We start from the raw sequence: 14,124 nt of genomic DNA, 5'->3' as shown, positions 1-14,124 counted from the left end.
TAGGCATGGCAGGGGGAAGGACAAGGGTCCAGGAAAGCAGGATGCCTGGGGAGGTTAGGGAGGGGGCAGGGAGGGAGTTGCCCAGCATTAATGAGGTGGATGTACCCTCCTCCCTTTGCTACTTACTAGTGGCTTCTGCAAATTGTCGTTTATCCAGGCTCAACTGTTAATCCTCATCGGGCCCCCTGCCCATCCATACATCCCTCCATCATTTCCCATTTATGGCTTAATCAGTTCCAAGTCACTCTTGAACTAGGCCAAGCAAAGCACCATTTAACAATTTAACAGGAAGGGAGTGTTGGGGGTGGGGCGGAGAGGGAAATCTCATTAGGTTCATTGGGCTTTCTTTCCTCCTATCAGTGTGGATAGCTTAAAACTGGCAGCTTGAGTTTCTCTTCAGAACTTAGGGAAGGAAAGTGAAGGGAACCATGTGAATTCTTGAGTTCACTGGATTCCAGCAGCAGTGTGCCCAGGGGAAGGTGTCCCCGAGAGAGGCTCCTGAGAGTAGGCCCAGCATGTGAGAACCCCTGACTTCAGGGGTGGGGTTGAAAGTAAGACAGAAGAGAGGCGAGGCTGCCGCAGGCTTGTCCTTACCCACGTAGCTAAGTGTACACGTCATCTTCACTTACCCATGTAAGTGAAGTCATGCCCCCCCCACCACAAACACACACATACTGGCTTGCAGGGACTTCCCTGGGATATCAGAGAGAGGTGGAGACACCTCAGGGGAAAGCCACTGGGGGCAAAAATAGATCTTAGACCTTGCGATCCAACCCTATCTCCAGAGAATTCAGCTTTTCAAGAGTAGGAGGGTGACAGAGAGGAAGGCAGAGGTCAGTTCTGCCACTGGGTGGGGCTTTAGCTCTAAACACCTGAAGGGAGTTCAGTTTGGTGATAGACAGGGAGTGGATTTTCTTTTCTGAGGCAGAAGCCTCACTTCCCAGCCTGGCTCCCACCTGGCTGTCTGCCCCTCCTCTTCTCTCTCCAACCTGCTCCAGGAGGTGGTCCTTCAAGGCCCATCCTTTCAATGGTGATGCTGTACTGAATTTGCTTTTTCTTTTGTCTCTGGCTGCCTGGCTTTCCCTGTGACCCAGGGAGGTCTGCGCAGGTCAGATAGGACTGACAGCTGAGGCGTAGGAAGCCCCAACCCCCTTTCCAGCAGAGGCTCTGTGGTTAGAGGGCTGCAGCCTCCGGGAGGGCACTGCCGCGGGAGCAGAGCCCATGTATGTCGAGTCCTGTAATATAGTATGACTTTTCGCTTTAATGGAATTTTTTTAGACCACTAAGAGAAAAAGACTCCATTAACCACACTACAAAGGCCTCTACTTATTAGTAGTTTAGAACAGTGGCAAAACATTTTGTGAATCTAATTATTGCTGACAAATATGAAAATTGAAATCAAAGTTAAATTTTCAGCTACAGTGCCTCGTGTGCCAGCCTTCTCTGATTTCAACTATTGCATCAACACATTTATTCCAGTGGTTTCTGTGGAAGACTGCTTATTTTCCCTCTTCTCCTAACGCCGCCTGCTCTCCGCCCCTCCCCCATTCTCTCCCCGGCCTGCACCCTATATATTTTGAAGCATTAAATCTGACATACTCATCTCGGTGGCGGGCACGAGCTAACTAACTTCATGCTTACCTGTCAGACACCGAAATGGGCTGAGCAGAGGGCTGGGGAAGCCGCTTCTCACTCCCCACCCTCGCCCTCCTGCCCCTAATCCTAGCTAACCACCTTTTTTTTCTTTTTCTTTTTTTTTTTTTAGAAAAAGTCATTTGACTGATTTCAAATTTCTCGTGATATCAGGACAGAAAAAAAAGGACTTGTCAACACCTTTCTTTCTTTTCCCCTATTAAGCATACTGTAAAAATCAATCCCTTTGTCACTTCTCTCTGCTTGCGAGAATGTTTAATGGATGTCAAGGGAGCTAATGATCGCTGGTAGAAAATTCATTTTAGATTTGCTATTTATAAAGTACTCAGTACTCAGGTGGGAAATTAACATGAGGCAAGGAGTCGGGTGGGGTGGGGGAGGGACAGACACAGAAGAACTGGGGCCCTGCCAGCCTGGCTGTCACTTCACGTAGGTAGCGCGCATGGCATTCTGGGGGCAGAAGACGCACGTGTTGGGGACACGGAGTGGCATCGTGGAAAGCGTACAGGCTCAGGAGACACCCGGACCTGGGCAAATTGACCTTTCTGAGCCTAAATTTTCTCAACGGTAAAATCACATGTACAATCCCTAGCTCACGAGGTTGTAAAAAGGATTGAATATAATGTCACACATGAAACATTTATCAGGATCCGGCACAGAGGACTAGGGCATATTTAATAAACATTAACTTCTTTGCCCCATAGCTCCATCGCCCCAAAACCTTGTGAGGGGACCGGCACAGGGTGGGTCAGCATAGATTTGCTCCGGGATCTGGACCAGACCACAGGCATGCTCACACTCAAGCGCACGTTAGAGCCCTGAGCACTACCTGGTGTTACAGCATCCGGGTGACCAAACTAGCTAGTGGATTTCAAATGTCAGCAACTCTAGGGAGCATCAGAATCACCTGGAGGGCTTCTTAATACCACAGACTACTTGGCCTTGCTTGAGAGTTTCTGAGAGTCTACAGGTCTGAAGGGTGGGGGCTGAAAATCTGCAGTCTGACAAGTTCCCAGGCTGTGCCCGTGCTGCTGGTCTGGGAGCACACGGTGAGAACCACAGAGACTGACATCCAAACTGAACTGTCTCCTGGAATCCCACCATCTAACCAGCACCTCCAGATAGAGCAAGTGACCTCACACCCACCCCCCAACCAGTCTACACTCTGAAGCTTGAAGCCAATCACAAAATGCTAGTTAATTTGTTCCCAAATTGTATGTTATGGGTCAAGTTAAAGAGGCAAGTGTGGAGGCTAATCTGGTTGCTTCAATGTGAAGCCAAGCCTCAGTTTCCCCTCTGCCGCGTTGGTGCCTCAGGTGCTCAGATGGATCAGCTTCACCTGCTGCCCCCAAAGTTCTCTCAGTTGCACATGGAACTTGTTGGGCAAGGAAATGTGTTAGGCTTGCTCGCTTGTGCTTTGCCTGATGGGTGCGCGAGCACGGGACAGCACCCTGTGTGTGTATAGTCTATGTAAGGCTGCAGGTGCTTGCCCTCAGGGCGGCAGATTATAGGTTGTGGATTGCCAGCTGCCATTAGGAGGGGCCATTTTTTCCTATTGTTTGCCCACAAAGGGGTTTTTCGCCTGGCCTGTTGCTTCTTAGCCTAGAGAGAGAGGGAAGTATTTTTCCCTGCCTGCCGGCTCATCCTCTCTTGTAAGACTCTAACAAACAGAATGGTCCACCGTTTTCCAGCTTCACAGTTTCTTTTACCGTCTGCTCGAATCCGATGTGAACCTGCATGGCAAGGGCCACCAGCTTTACAGAACTCTAGGTCAGAAAGCTCAGGATTCCCCTCACTATTCCAATTTCTCCCTCCCTGGCCTTCTCTTGGATACTTCTGTTATATTTGGATTAACTGCAAATCTCCTTTGATCACTCACTCTGGGTTGAAACAGACAACCTGTTGCCACGTGTTTGATTAGCACATCCCAGGGGAGCTCCTGTTTGCAATGCAGCCAGTTACTGTACACTCACATTACACACAGTCATTGAGCTGCTAATTCATTGTCTCAGAAGTTGCTTTTCAGTTTCTGATTTTTCAATAACAGGCTTCTCAGGACGCCTTTAAGCTGCAGAAATAAGCTGAAAACTGCTTTTCCAGTCATTTACATAAACACAGGTGAATCAGGAGGGGGGCGGGAAAGAGGAATAGTTTTATGAGTTATTCCTGGGGTTCTGGAAGCAATGGTGGACAGCAAGCCAAGGCTGCAGGTCTGGAAAAGCACAATGCGAGGTGACTCGCAGAAACCTGACACTAGGGCGACTGATAAACCCTCAGACTCCTCCTGATGCCGGGGTTGCTGCCTCACCAAGCCTGGGTGGATATTCTGGGCACCAGCAAATTGTTCTGTCAGCAAGCTGCTCTCTCAGCTGCGTTTTGTTAGGAAGCCTGTCATTCATTCCCCCATCAGAGCACACAGTCCCACCCTCTGGGGTGGCATTCCGGCACCAGAGACAGGTAAGGGGGAGGCTGTGAGAGACCTGCCCAGGAGCCAGAGCCCCGAGGGAGAAGGCTTGCTCTACTTTCCTCTTATGGGGATGTGGCTTCTGTGTTTGGTGCACTGTAGGTGCTGTCATTTTAACTGAGGGGAGGAACTTTCTGGCATGTGGGCCACTTTTAACTACCATTCTCCCTCTCTCTCTCTCTCTCTCTCTCTCTCTCTCTCTCTCTCTCTTTCTTCCAAATGTGGATTTCACAAATAACCCAATTAACCAGAAAGATCATCCATTTCTTTTCTTTCTTGCTAAATCATATACAGGAGGTCCTTGGGGACAACACAATTTCGTTCCTATGACAGTGACATAACCCAAATTTTGGTGTAAGTCGAAACACGCCCTAGCCTAAGTCACTTACCTATCTTAACACAATTGAAAAATCACAATCTAGAACAGAAAATCACAAATCACAACTAAGCCACGTAAAAAGGAAAAGAACATAAATGTACTGTACTGTACTGTTACTGTAGTAACAGAAAAAATGAAAACAATGAGTATAAGAAAAAATTCCTTGCCTTTATTTCTGTGGCTGGCTTGCACACTAGAAGGGGCATTGCAAGGTGGGAGAGAGTGACCTATTGGGAGGGGGAAGCTGGAGAGGCAGGAGAACCTGCAGCAGGTGCTGGAGATACTGGGTCAGGGGAATCAGGATTGCCTAAGGAACACGCAGGAGATGCTGGAGATGAGTCTACCTGTACTACAGGTGTTTCATCTCGAGAAGCAGCTGATGTAGAGGGTACAGGATCTGTTGCAGGCCTCTCTATCTTAAAGAATTGTTCCAGGCTAATCTGGAAGGTTGATAACTTCTTCTCTTCCAAAACCTGCCTATAGCATTGGAAGGCATCCATAACAGCTCTGTAGACCTCACCTAATCTGTCATTGCTGGGTCCTCAGTCTGAAATTTTGCCACCCATCCTCTACCATAGAAAAACTTTCTGCAAAACTGTTAGCAGCCATTGTGATGGCTTTTCTCTTCTTTGAAGCACATCCATCTGAAGACTCTGACTTTCATTTAGAAGCCATGATAAGGGCCAAAAAGTTGCCCCCAAAAAGCAACACAAATGGAGCATCTGAGCTTTTAACAGTCCAAAACGACGTAGGTAAATGTACTGGGGGACGCCAGCTTCCTCACTCAGATGCTGCGTTACTGTGTATTCTTCCTCCGTGTGCAGCCAAACTAGTTCACCCATGTAGTCCATAAGTACAATGCTAATGATGTAAGCTGAAACACTCACATCTCAATCTTTTAAAGTGTTTATGGGAGTGAGCGTCATAAACTTGAAACGTCATATGTCGAGATTGGCATAACCCAAGGAACCCCCAATAAAAAATTAAAAATGATAATAAATAATTTTAAAAAATCCATTAAAACTTACTTCTATCTTTCAGACACCTGATTTTGATCAGACTATTTCCTTTCCAGACCTAACATTATGGACAAAAGTCAAGTGCTAGGTAAAAGATGAACAGAAACAAAATACCCCAGTTAAATTTAAATTTCAGATAAAAGCAAGTAAGTTTTCAGTATAAGTGTGTGTGCTATACATAATGAAAAAAAATATGTTTGTTGCTTATCTGGAATTTAAATTGATTGGGCATCCTGGAATTTTACTTGCTAAATTTGGCAAACCTAGACAAAAGGAATATGCACTTACTTGCATACTTTACATATTTTTATAGGTTACAGACCACTGCTTTGTTCTGGTGGGTTATTTTTCCTAGGTAGGAATATGCCAGAGAATCTGAGGCCGCTCCAGTGAGCATTGGGCTCGGACTTCTTCTTCCCACAGAGTCCAAAAGGAAGCGGCCCTTCCATCAGGGCTCCCTCCATCTGTGCTTCATAGTTCCTTACAGTCAGTGGTTCTCAAAATGTGGTGTCACGCATCTGAAGGGCTTCTCGAAAGGCAGACAGCTGCATGTCAGAAAGGCCCACGGTTTCCGACTCAGTGACCACACTTGGACAGCCACAGCTCTAACGACCTTATGCAGCACAGACCCCTCCTTCCCTAATGCAGTCTAGGAGCAGGGAGCTGTTGGGAGGGATCCCTATAAAGGCTGGCACGGAAATGGTAAGTTAGAGCGGCTCTGAGAGCACTTCCCTCCTTTTCCAGCCTTTTACATGCTTTTTCTGGCCTTATTTCTGCTGTCACTCAACCTGTGTAACCCTGCAGGAAGGCTGTTAACCAGCAGAGAGCAGCATGTGCCAAGGCCCTGTGCTGGAAAGGGGCATCATGCTGGAGTCATGTTCGCAGTGTGTGTCCAGGATCAGTGAGACAAAATGAGGTGGCTGCTCAGAGACAGAGCAAGAAAAAGCCTGAGGCAGGAGAGAGAAGGGCATGTATGCTGTGCCAAGATAAGAAACTCAGGCTTAATCTTGAAAGCCATGCAGAGCTAGTCAAGATTTTAAGTAAAAGACTAAGGTGACAAAATGTGGACGTGTTCTAGCAGGATAATTAATTGTTGGTACTGAGGAAGCTGGGATGAGCTGGGACGTAATGGCAGCAGGAGGCCTATGAGGAGGCTGTGTCAGTCCAGCAAGGAATGACAGTAGCTAGAGGTGGGAGAGGAGGGACAGGCACTAGAAAGCGCTCACAGGCAGAACTGCACCAGGCTGGTGAGTGATTCTGGGAGCTGGAGTGGGAGGGGGGCAGCTGAAGGGGAGACTTCAATGGGGAGGTACAGCCACTAACACCTGCGCTGGTCAAAAGACCATGTACAATTGTTGCCCTTTATTTATTCATATATATATATATGTATGAATATATAAAGGGCATATATATATATATATATATATATATATATATATATATATTGAGTCACAGGTTTCACTAACATAATTCAATTAAACATAAAATGGCATTCCAAGGAAGTTTAAACATCCCATTTTACAGATAAGAAAAATAAAAGCTTCAGAAAAAGAATAAATTCAGAGAATTGGAGTTAGTGACAGAACTTGCATGATAATAGGATATTCTGGTTGTTGCAGAGATCAGGAAATCTATTGGACATAAATGTGCTCTGTAAACTGTAAAACTGTATCTTTGTAACTCTTTACGGAGCTAATAGAGGGAAGGAGTTGGAGATATACTTCGAACATGCCTGGGGGAGCGTCTGCTACCATCTCTAACTGGTAGGACCAGACGCAGAAAAAGAGATGGAGAAATAAGGTAGGGGTAGGCCATATTCTATCCTAAAAACCAAGAGAAAACAGAATGCCATAGGAAAGGAGTGATTAATACCATGTGGAACCTTTCTGATGTACTATTCAGCTCTTTTGCTCATTAAACAAATAACTATTTCAGTTCTTCTCTGATTTCTAAAAAACCAGCCTATAGATTTATGGACACACACATAAATCTGCATATACATGTGTGTCAACACACATCTTTCTTGAATTAAACTCAAGAGGGAAAAAGCTATCAAATTCAAAGTCCTTCAACTTCCTGCCACCAGGCTTAAACCTTTACCTGAATTACACACTATGCCAAGGACAATTATCTCTATCTTTTTTTCATTTTCTTTGTTGGGGTAAAATGCACATAACCTGAAACTTACCATTTTAAGCATTTTTTAGCATATAATTCAGTGGCATTATGTACATTCATATTGTTGTACAACCATCACCCCTATCCATCTCTACAACTTTTCATCAACCCAACAAAAACTCTATTCATTAAATAATAACTCCCCATTTTTTTTCTCCCCAACCCCTGGAAACTTCTACTCTATACTCTGTCTCTTGAATTTGCCTATTCTAAGTACCCCATATATGTGAAATCATACACAGTTTGTTCTTTTGTGTCTAACTTATTTCTCTTAGCATAAATGATTTCAAGATCCATCCATGTAGTATAATGTATCAGAATTTCATTCATTAATTTCATTCAGGTCAGATAACATTTGATTGTATGTATATAGCTCATTTGGTTTATCCATCCATTCATTCATTCATGAATACTTGGGTTGTTTTATCTCTTGGCTATTGCGAATAATGCTGCTATGAACATTGGTATACAAATATCTGTTTGAGTCTCCTTTTAAGTTTTAAGGGTATATATCTAGAAGTAAAAGTATCAAATCATACTATAATCCAGTGGTCCCCAACCCCCGGGCCGCGGACTGGTACTGGTCTGTGGGCCATTTGGCACCGGTCCGCAGAGAAAGAATAAATAACTTACATTATTTCCGTTTTATTTATATTTAAGTCTGAATGATGTATTATTTTTAAAAAGTGACCAGATTCCCTCTGTTTCATCCATCTAAGACTCACTCTTGACGCTTGTCTTGGTCACGTGATACATTTATCCGTCCCACCCTAAAGGCCGGTCCATGAAAATATTTTCTGACATTAAACTGGTCTGTGGCCCAAAAAATGTTGGGGACCACTGCTGTAATTCATTTTTTTATTTTTTGTATTTTTCTTAAGTTGGAAACGGGGAGGCAGTCAGACAGACTCCCACATGCTCCTGACCAGGATCCACCCGGCATGCCCACCAGGGGGCGATGCTCTGCTCAACAAGGGTGTCACTCTGCCTTTGCAATCAGAGCCATTCCAGCACCTGGGGCAGAGGCCACAGAGCCATCCTCAGCTCCGGGGCAAACATTGCTCCAATGGAGCCTCGGCTGCGGGAGGGGAAAAGAGAGACAGAGAGGAAGGAGAAGAGGAGAGGTGGAGAAGCAGATGGGTGCTTCTCCTGTGTGCCTTGTCCAGGAATCGAACCCGGGACTCCTGCACGCCAGGCCGACGCTCTACCACTGAGCCAACTGGCCAGGGCCCATTTTTTTCTTTTTGAAAAACCACAAAACTATGTAACGAGGTGTAAAGTGGTTACACCCCTTCACGTTCCCACCAGCAATGCACCAGTGTGCCAGTTCAATTTCCTCACATTCTTGCCAACACGTGTTCTATTTCTTTCTCTTTAAAAAAAAATAATAATCATCCTAATCAATGTAAAGTGGTATCTCATTACGATTCTGATTTGCATTTCCCTAATGATTATAGATGTTGAAAACCTATGGTTAGATGCCACAAAGTAGGTAGTGATACCTTAATTATATGTGTTTCGTATGGGCCTATGGACCTCTTCCATCCTTGCCAAGGGGAGTTGTAACTGTCCCTCCTTTCATACAACATGCTAATTGCCTCTTAATATCCATTCTCCCTTTCTTCCATGGCGATATCCCCCTGAATTTGTCTGGGCATGTGTTCAGCCCAAGTGGATAATACATTTTCCACATTCCCATGCAGTGTAATTTGGCTACGTGACTAAGTTCTGGTGAAGAGGATGTGAGAAGAGTGCCATGGGAGGGCTTTCAGGAAGGAACCTCCTTTAAGAGGCCGTACACTTGTGCATGTTGCCCTTTCTTCTTCCTCTCCTCTTTCATCCCACTGCCGGCACACGTGTGCTGCCATCTTAGACCAGGGGGTCAAAGCCATGTACTGCAGATCCAAACCACAGAAAGAGCTGGGTCCCTGCATTTGGGGAACACTACATCAGCCATGAACCAGGTGGAATTTTATTGTAACCAAAGCAATAAACTTTGTCTTATTTAAACCACTTTCATTGTGTAGTTCTTATTTGTAACTGAGTCCAATCATAATGGATATTCTCAGTTATGTTTCTCTTTTTTCTTTAGCAATAAAATCGGTCTTTCTCCTTCATTCAAGATTCACTCTTCCACCTATGCTCATGCTTTGCCACCCTTCCAGTCTCATGTCTTGTCTGAGGGACCTCGCTGGGTCATCGTCGGCTATATCTTCCTTTCCTGCTTCTGCTTTCTTAGACTCTGCCTGCAAACATTTCAAGAGGTATCTCTCATCTGAAACAGCAACCACATTCTCTCCAACTGCAATCTCCTTTTGTCTTGCTACTTTCTCTGCCTTTTACAAAAATTAAAAATTGAAATAATTATCTAAATATTTTATCTCCCTACGCCATGACTGCACCCCACACAACTGTTCTCCCAAGGGAGTACAAGTTATTCTTGTCACTAAGGTGAATCTTACTTGATACTTCTGCAGCATTTGATGCTGCTAATGTTCCTGCTTTCCCCAGACAACTCCTTTGTCCTCAATGGCATCATGCTCTCCTGGGTTTTCTCATATGTTTTTAGCCGCATCTTGTCAATTGCTTTTCCCAAGTTTCTTCTCTTCCCAGTCCATAAATACAAATGGCCTGCCCTAATTTTTCTTAATATATTCTCCACTCTCCTTGTGGGTGATTAATTGTTTCTGTGTTGAAGACCACCTTTTTTCCAGCTAGATATCTCTCCAAAGTTCCAGACCCATCTGGCCAGCTTCTTATTCAAGAGCTTCTTGTCCAACAGTCACCTGCAAACCCATGATGGCCCAAACTGCATTCATCACTATCTTTCTAAAACTCACCTGTGTGCCATTTACCAAGAAACTAGAAGTCCTCTTTTGTTTCCCTTTATCACTTATCATCCTCTTTCCTCTCCATCTCCAAGTCGTGCCCTTTGACCTCCCAGAAGTTCCTATGCACCATATCTCTCTATCTCTGCAACTCCGTCCTGGCTAACTCATGCCAGACTGGCTGCTACCCCTCGAGGTGCTGCCTTGCCTCTAGTCTTGTCTTCTTTTTATTCATTCCTACTATAACTAGAGTAACATTTTAATATTTTTCTGTAATCCAAATAACTCTATTTAACAATTAAAATTGCAGATCTGATCATAATACTATCTGGTGTACAACCCTTCAAAGCACTTTCTTTCTTTGGTTTAAAATTTTTATCTGTCCCACATGGCCATTCAAGATCTGACCTCTGCCTACTCCTCTACCTAAAACTCTTCTCTTTTTACCTACAACCCTCTTTCCTTCTCTGGAAACCACCAAAATCATACAAATACACCCAATCTAACCAGAATGGCCATTGGATTCCTGAATTCCTACCACACTGCCCTGCCTCTAGGTGTCGTGTCCTGTCTATAGTTTCCTCCACTTGTAACACTCATTCCTCTGTCTTCCTGGTTCAATCTAGTCACCTCTGTCTCTCAGTTGAAACATCCATTCCTTCTAGAAGGCTTCTCTGACCTGAAAAATCTTCTAGATGCTGCCATAGCAAACATGACTTATTTTTACCCCTGCACTTACCATGTTGTATTAAATTGTCTACTTTACTGTGTCTTGCTGTTTATGGTTAACACGGTACAGTCTGAATAAATTATTTTGAAGTGGGTGAAATATCAATGTAAGAAAGAACTTGACCATGCCCTTCTTTTTTTTCATCATTCACCTTGAGGATGTGGAGATGATATGTCTATATTATCCTTTGGGGATGACACAAGCTGATGGAGACAGCTCCTCAGAACACAAAAATAAACTCAATTGATTTAAGTAATGGACGCAGGGTACAATGCAAGTTCAAATACTTAAAAACATTTTTAAAAATTTACTGTAAGCAAGGCTAGGAGAAGTCTCGTATAGTTGCATTTTGTCAGAGGAGTGAGTACAACATCAATGTGAGCCAATAATGTGGTATAAATAATGTGGGGGGAAAAAAGAAACAAATACAATAATAGTCTAGACCTATAAAACTATAAAGTCCAAAATACAGTCCACATCCCACTTTACCAATCAGACTGCATCTGGAAGAGTCTGTCTGATAATGACTTTTAGTGGATCATTATTGAACTGGAGCCTGTTCAGAAGATAATGATCAGGATGATTAGTGGTCTAGAAGTTATACGAATGATAATCATGAGAGGAAACTAAGAATGTCAAGATAAAATAAATAGGGTCCATGATAGTCAGCTCTTAGAAAGTAGATCACACAATAGTACTTGTGTTTTGAGTAGCTCTAATGGGCAAAAGTTAGGAAGAGACAAATTTTTGTTCCATGAAGATTTATTAGGATTATATTGAGATGCAACTAGTAGAAACCTAATTAAATAGGAATGTTTTTCATTAAGTGAGAATAAGTATGGAGCTATGTATTCCAGAGCTGCTATAACTGCTATATCATCTTGAACCTGAGGTCCTTCTGTTAGATTGCATCATAATGGAAATATCTATACTCAACTGTTTTCAATTTATCAAAACAGCAAGTTCATTTGGTTCAACCTGAAAGCTTCCTTCTTTGCCATTCTTGATGTGTGTTGTTTGTCCTTCTATTTGCAAGTTGGCCCCTAGATGTCCAGGTAGTCTGCCAGTCTCTCAGTCACAAAGAGGGTAGAAAGGTAAGGTTCAAAAAGCACAGGCTTCCTGAGCACAATTCTCAAAACCCCACCCAGTAAACATGTACTGCTATTCTATTAGCTTGAACTGCACTGCATGGCCACACCCAGCTATAAGGGAACGTAGAAGATAAGTATTTTGAATGGACACATTGCTGAGCTAAACAAATTTGGAGTACTGTTTATATAAAGAAAACATATAATTAATATTGAGGAGGCAACATAAATGCCCGTGCAAATAGCGTTTTCTCATTGATTCTCAACTATGAAAACGGTTGCTAATATCAGTTATTCTCAGCTGTATCTGCATGATATAATCACCTATAGTTATTTGGGCCTATTCAATGAGAACTTTTTTGAGTCAAACCTGGGCATCTGCTTATCACAATCTTCACAGGTTATTCTGACAGCCAGAAAAGGGGCCCACAACTCAGGTATTGTCTGCTCACTGAAAGTCTCTGAAACTGTTGAACAGGAGTTAATGGGCATCATTCAGATGTGAGTGTTGCCTTGGGTGGGAGACTGGGCAAATTACAAGTTATCTCACAACTCTAGGAGTCTGGGGGAGGGGAGCTCTTTGATTTGATGATTAAATTATTTTGGCCTTCAGCAGTGCAAGAATGTAACAAAAATGATAAGAGATTTATATCCTTCTATCAAGAAGTTTTAAGGGAAAAGAAAGGAGACATATACAACACTTAATTACTTTTTTCAGACTTAGCAAAATAGTTTATCCAACTATGATGTGCAATGCAATGTATCACCAATTGCATTGAAGAGGAAAAAAAAAGCTGTCAACTAATCTCTTCCATGCCTGGGCCAAGTTTCCTTCTGATGGTTTAGGAGGACAGTCAAATGCCCTAATGGAAATTTTTGTGGAAGAGGGGGAGGAGTAGATTCAAATAGCAGATAAGAAACACTTGACCGCTTAGCCTTCTCCAACTAAATATATCCATCCGGTTACTGTCCTCTTTTCTTAGATCCAACCTTCCTTTGCCCCTGTTGCTCCCTCTGATGCCAATAAGTTCTACTCATCTGATCTATTGACCACTAGAGAGACTATTTTATGCTCTTGGGTAAATTTAGCCATAAATACTAAACTCATCTATCATTACCTAGGTGCCTATAACATATGGCTTTACTGCTGATTATAGCCAGGAGGGATTACTAATATATGGGATTACAGATTCAGAGTCCAGAAAGATCTAGTCAGAAAGAAGACATGAGTTCAACCGAATAAGCTGATTTCAGAGGAGGTAAATTCTGAGATCAGGTTATTGTGTACCTGGTAAAACAATACAGGTATAGAATTAGGAAAGGATGAATTAATAACAGTTCACTATAAGTCAACAGAATTATGTGGCTCTTGAAAAACCTAATGGGATCTTAGGTCTCTCTCTGTCTCTGTATCTATCTCTCTCTCTCTCTTCCTCTTTTATTTGCAAATGTAAACACTGAGTGCCACATTGTGCCAAGAACTGTGCTCGGAATGTAGAGAGACAGTTCCTGACCTCTGGGAGCTCACAGTCTGGTAAGAGAAATAGATGTGCAAGCAGGTAACTACACAAATAGGTGATGGGTATGAAGAAAAGAAGTATATACAAAAGCAAAAAAGTCATAAAAGAAGAAATAAGGGGCTTCAACAAGATGCTGAACCTGGAATTTTGTCTTGAATTATAAGTATGTGTGAGGTTGATAAGGGAGCCCTCTACAGAGGGAGCAGCGTGTACATGTGTCCTGAGGAAGGACAGGCAAAGGACCCCAGGGAGTCAACGGAACCAG

The 14,124-nt window shown here is 43.3% G+C and overlaps 1 protein-coding gene and 1 non-coding gene across 2 annotated transcripts in view; both read right to left on the bottom strand.

The window, feature by feature from the left end:
* Positions 1 to 14,124, bottom strand: part of NTM (neurotrimin) — a 1,036,467-nt gene that overhangs the window by 1,013,111 nt on the left and 9,232 nt on the right. The window lies entirely within an intron of this gene.
* LOC136327604 (U6atac minor spliceosomal RNA) lies at positions 9,156 to 9,282 on the bottom strand. Its single transcript, XR_010729791.1, has one exon. It is a non-coding gene; the product is annotated as a U6atac minor spliceosomal RNA (small nuclear RNA).

This window comes from Saccopteryx bilineata, chromosome 2, assembly GCF_036850765.1.
Source record: "Saccopteryx bilineata isolate mSacBil1 chromosome 2, mSacBil1_pri_phased_curated, whole genome shotgun sequence".
In the NCBI taxonomy this organism is placed as follows: Eukaryota; Metazoa; Chordata; class Mammalia; order Chiroptera; family Emballonuridae; genus Saccopteryx; species Saccopteryx bilineata.
Note: the sequence above shows the minus strand (reverse complement) of the source record. Positions and strands in the feature narration are given on the sequence as shown.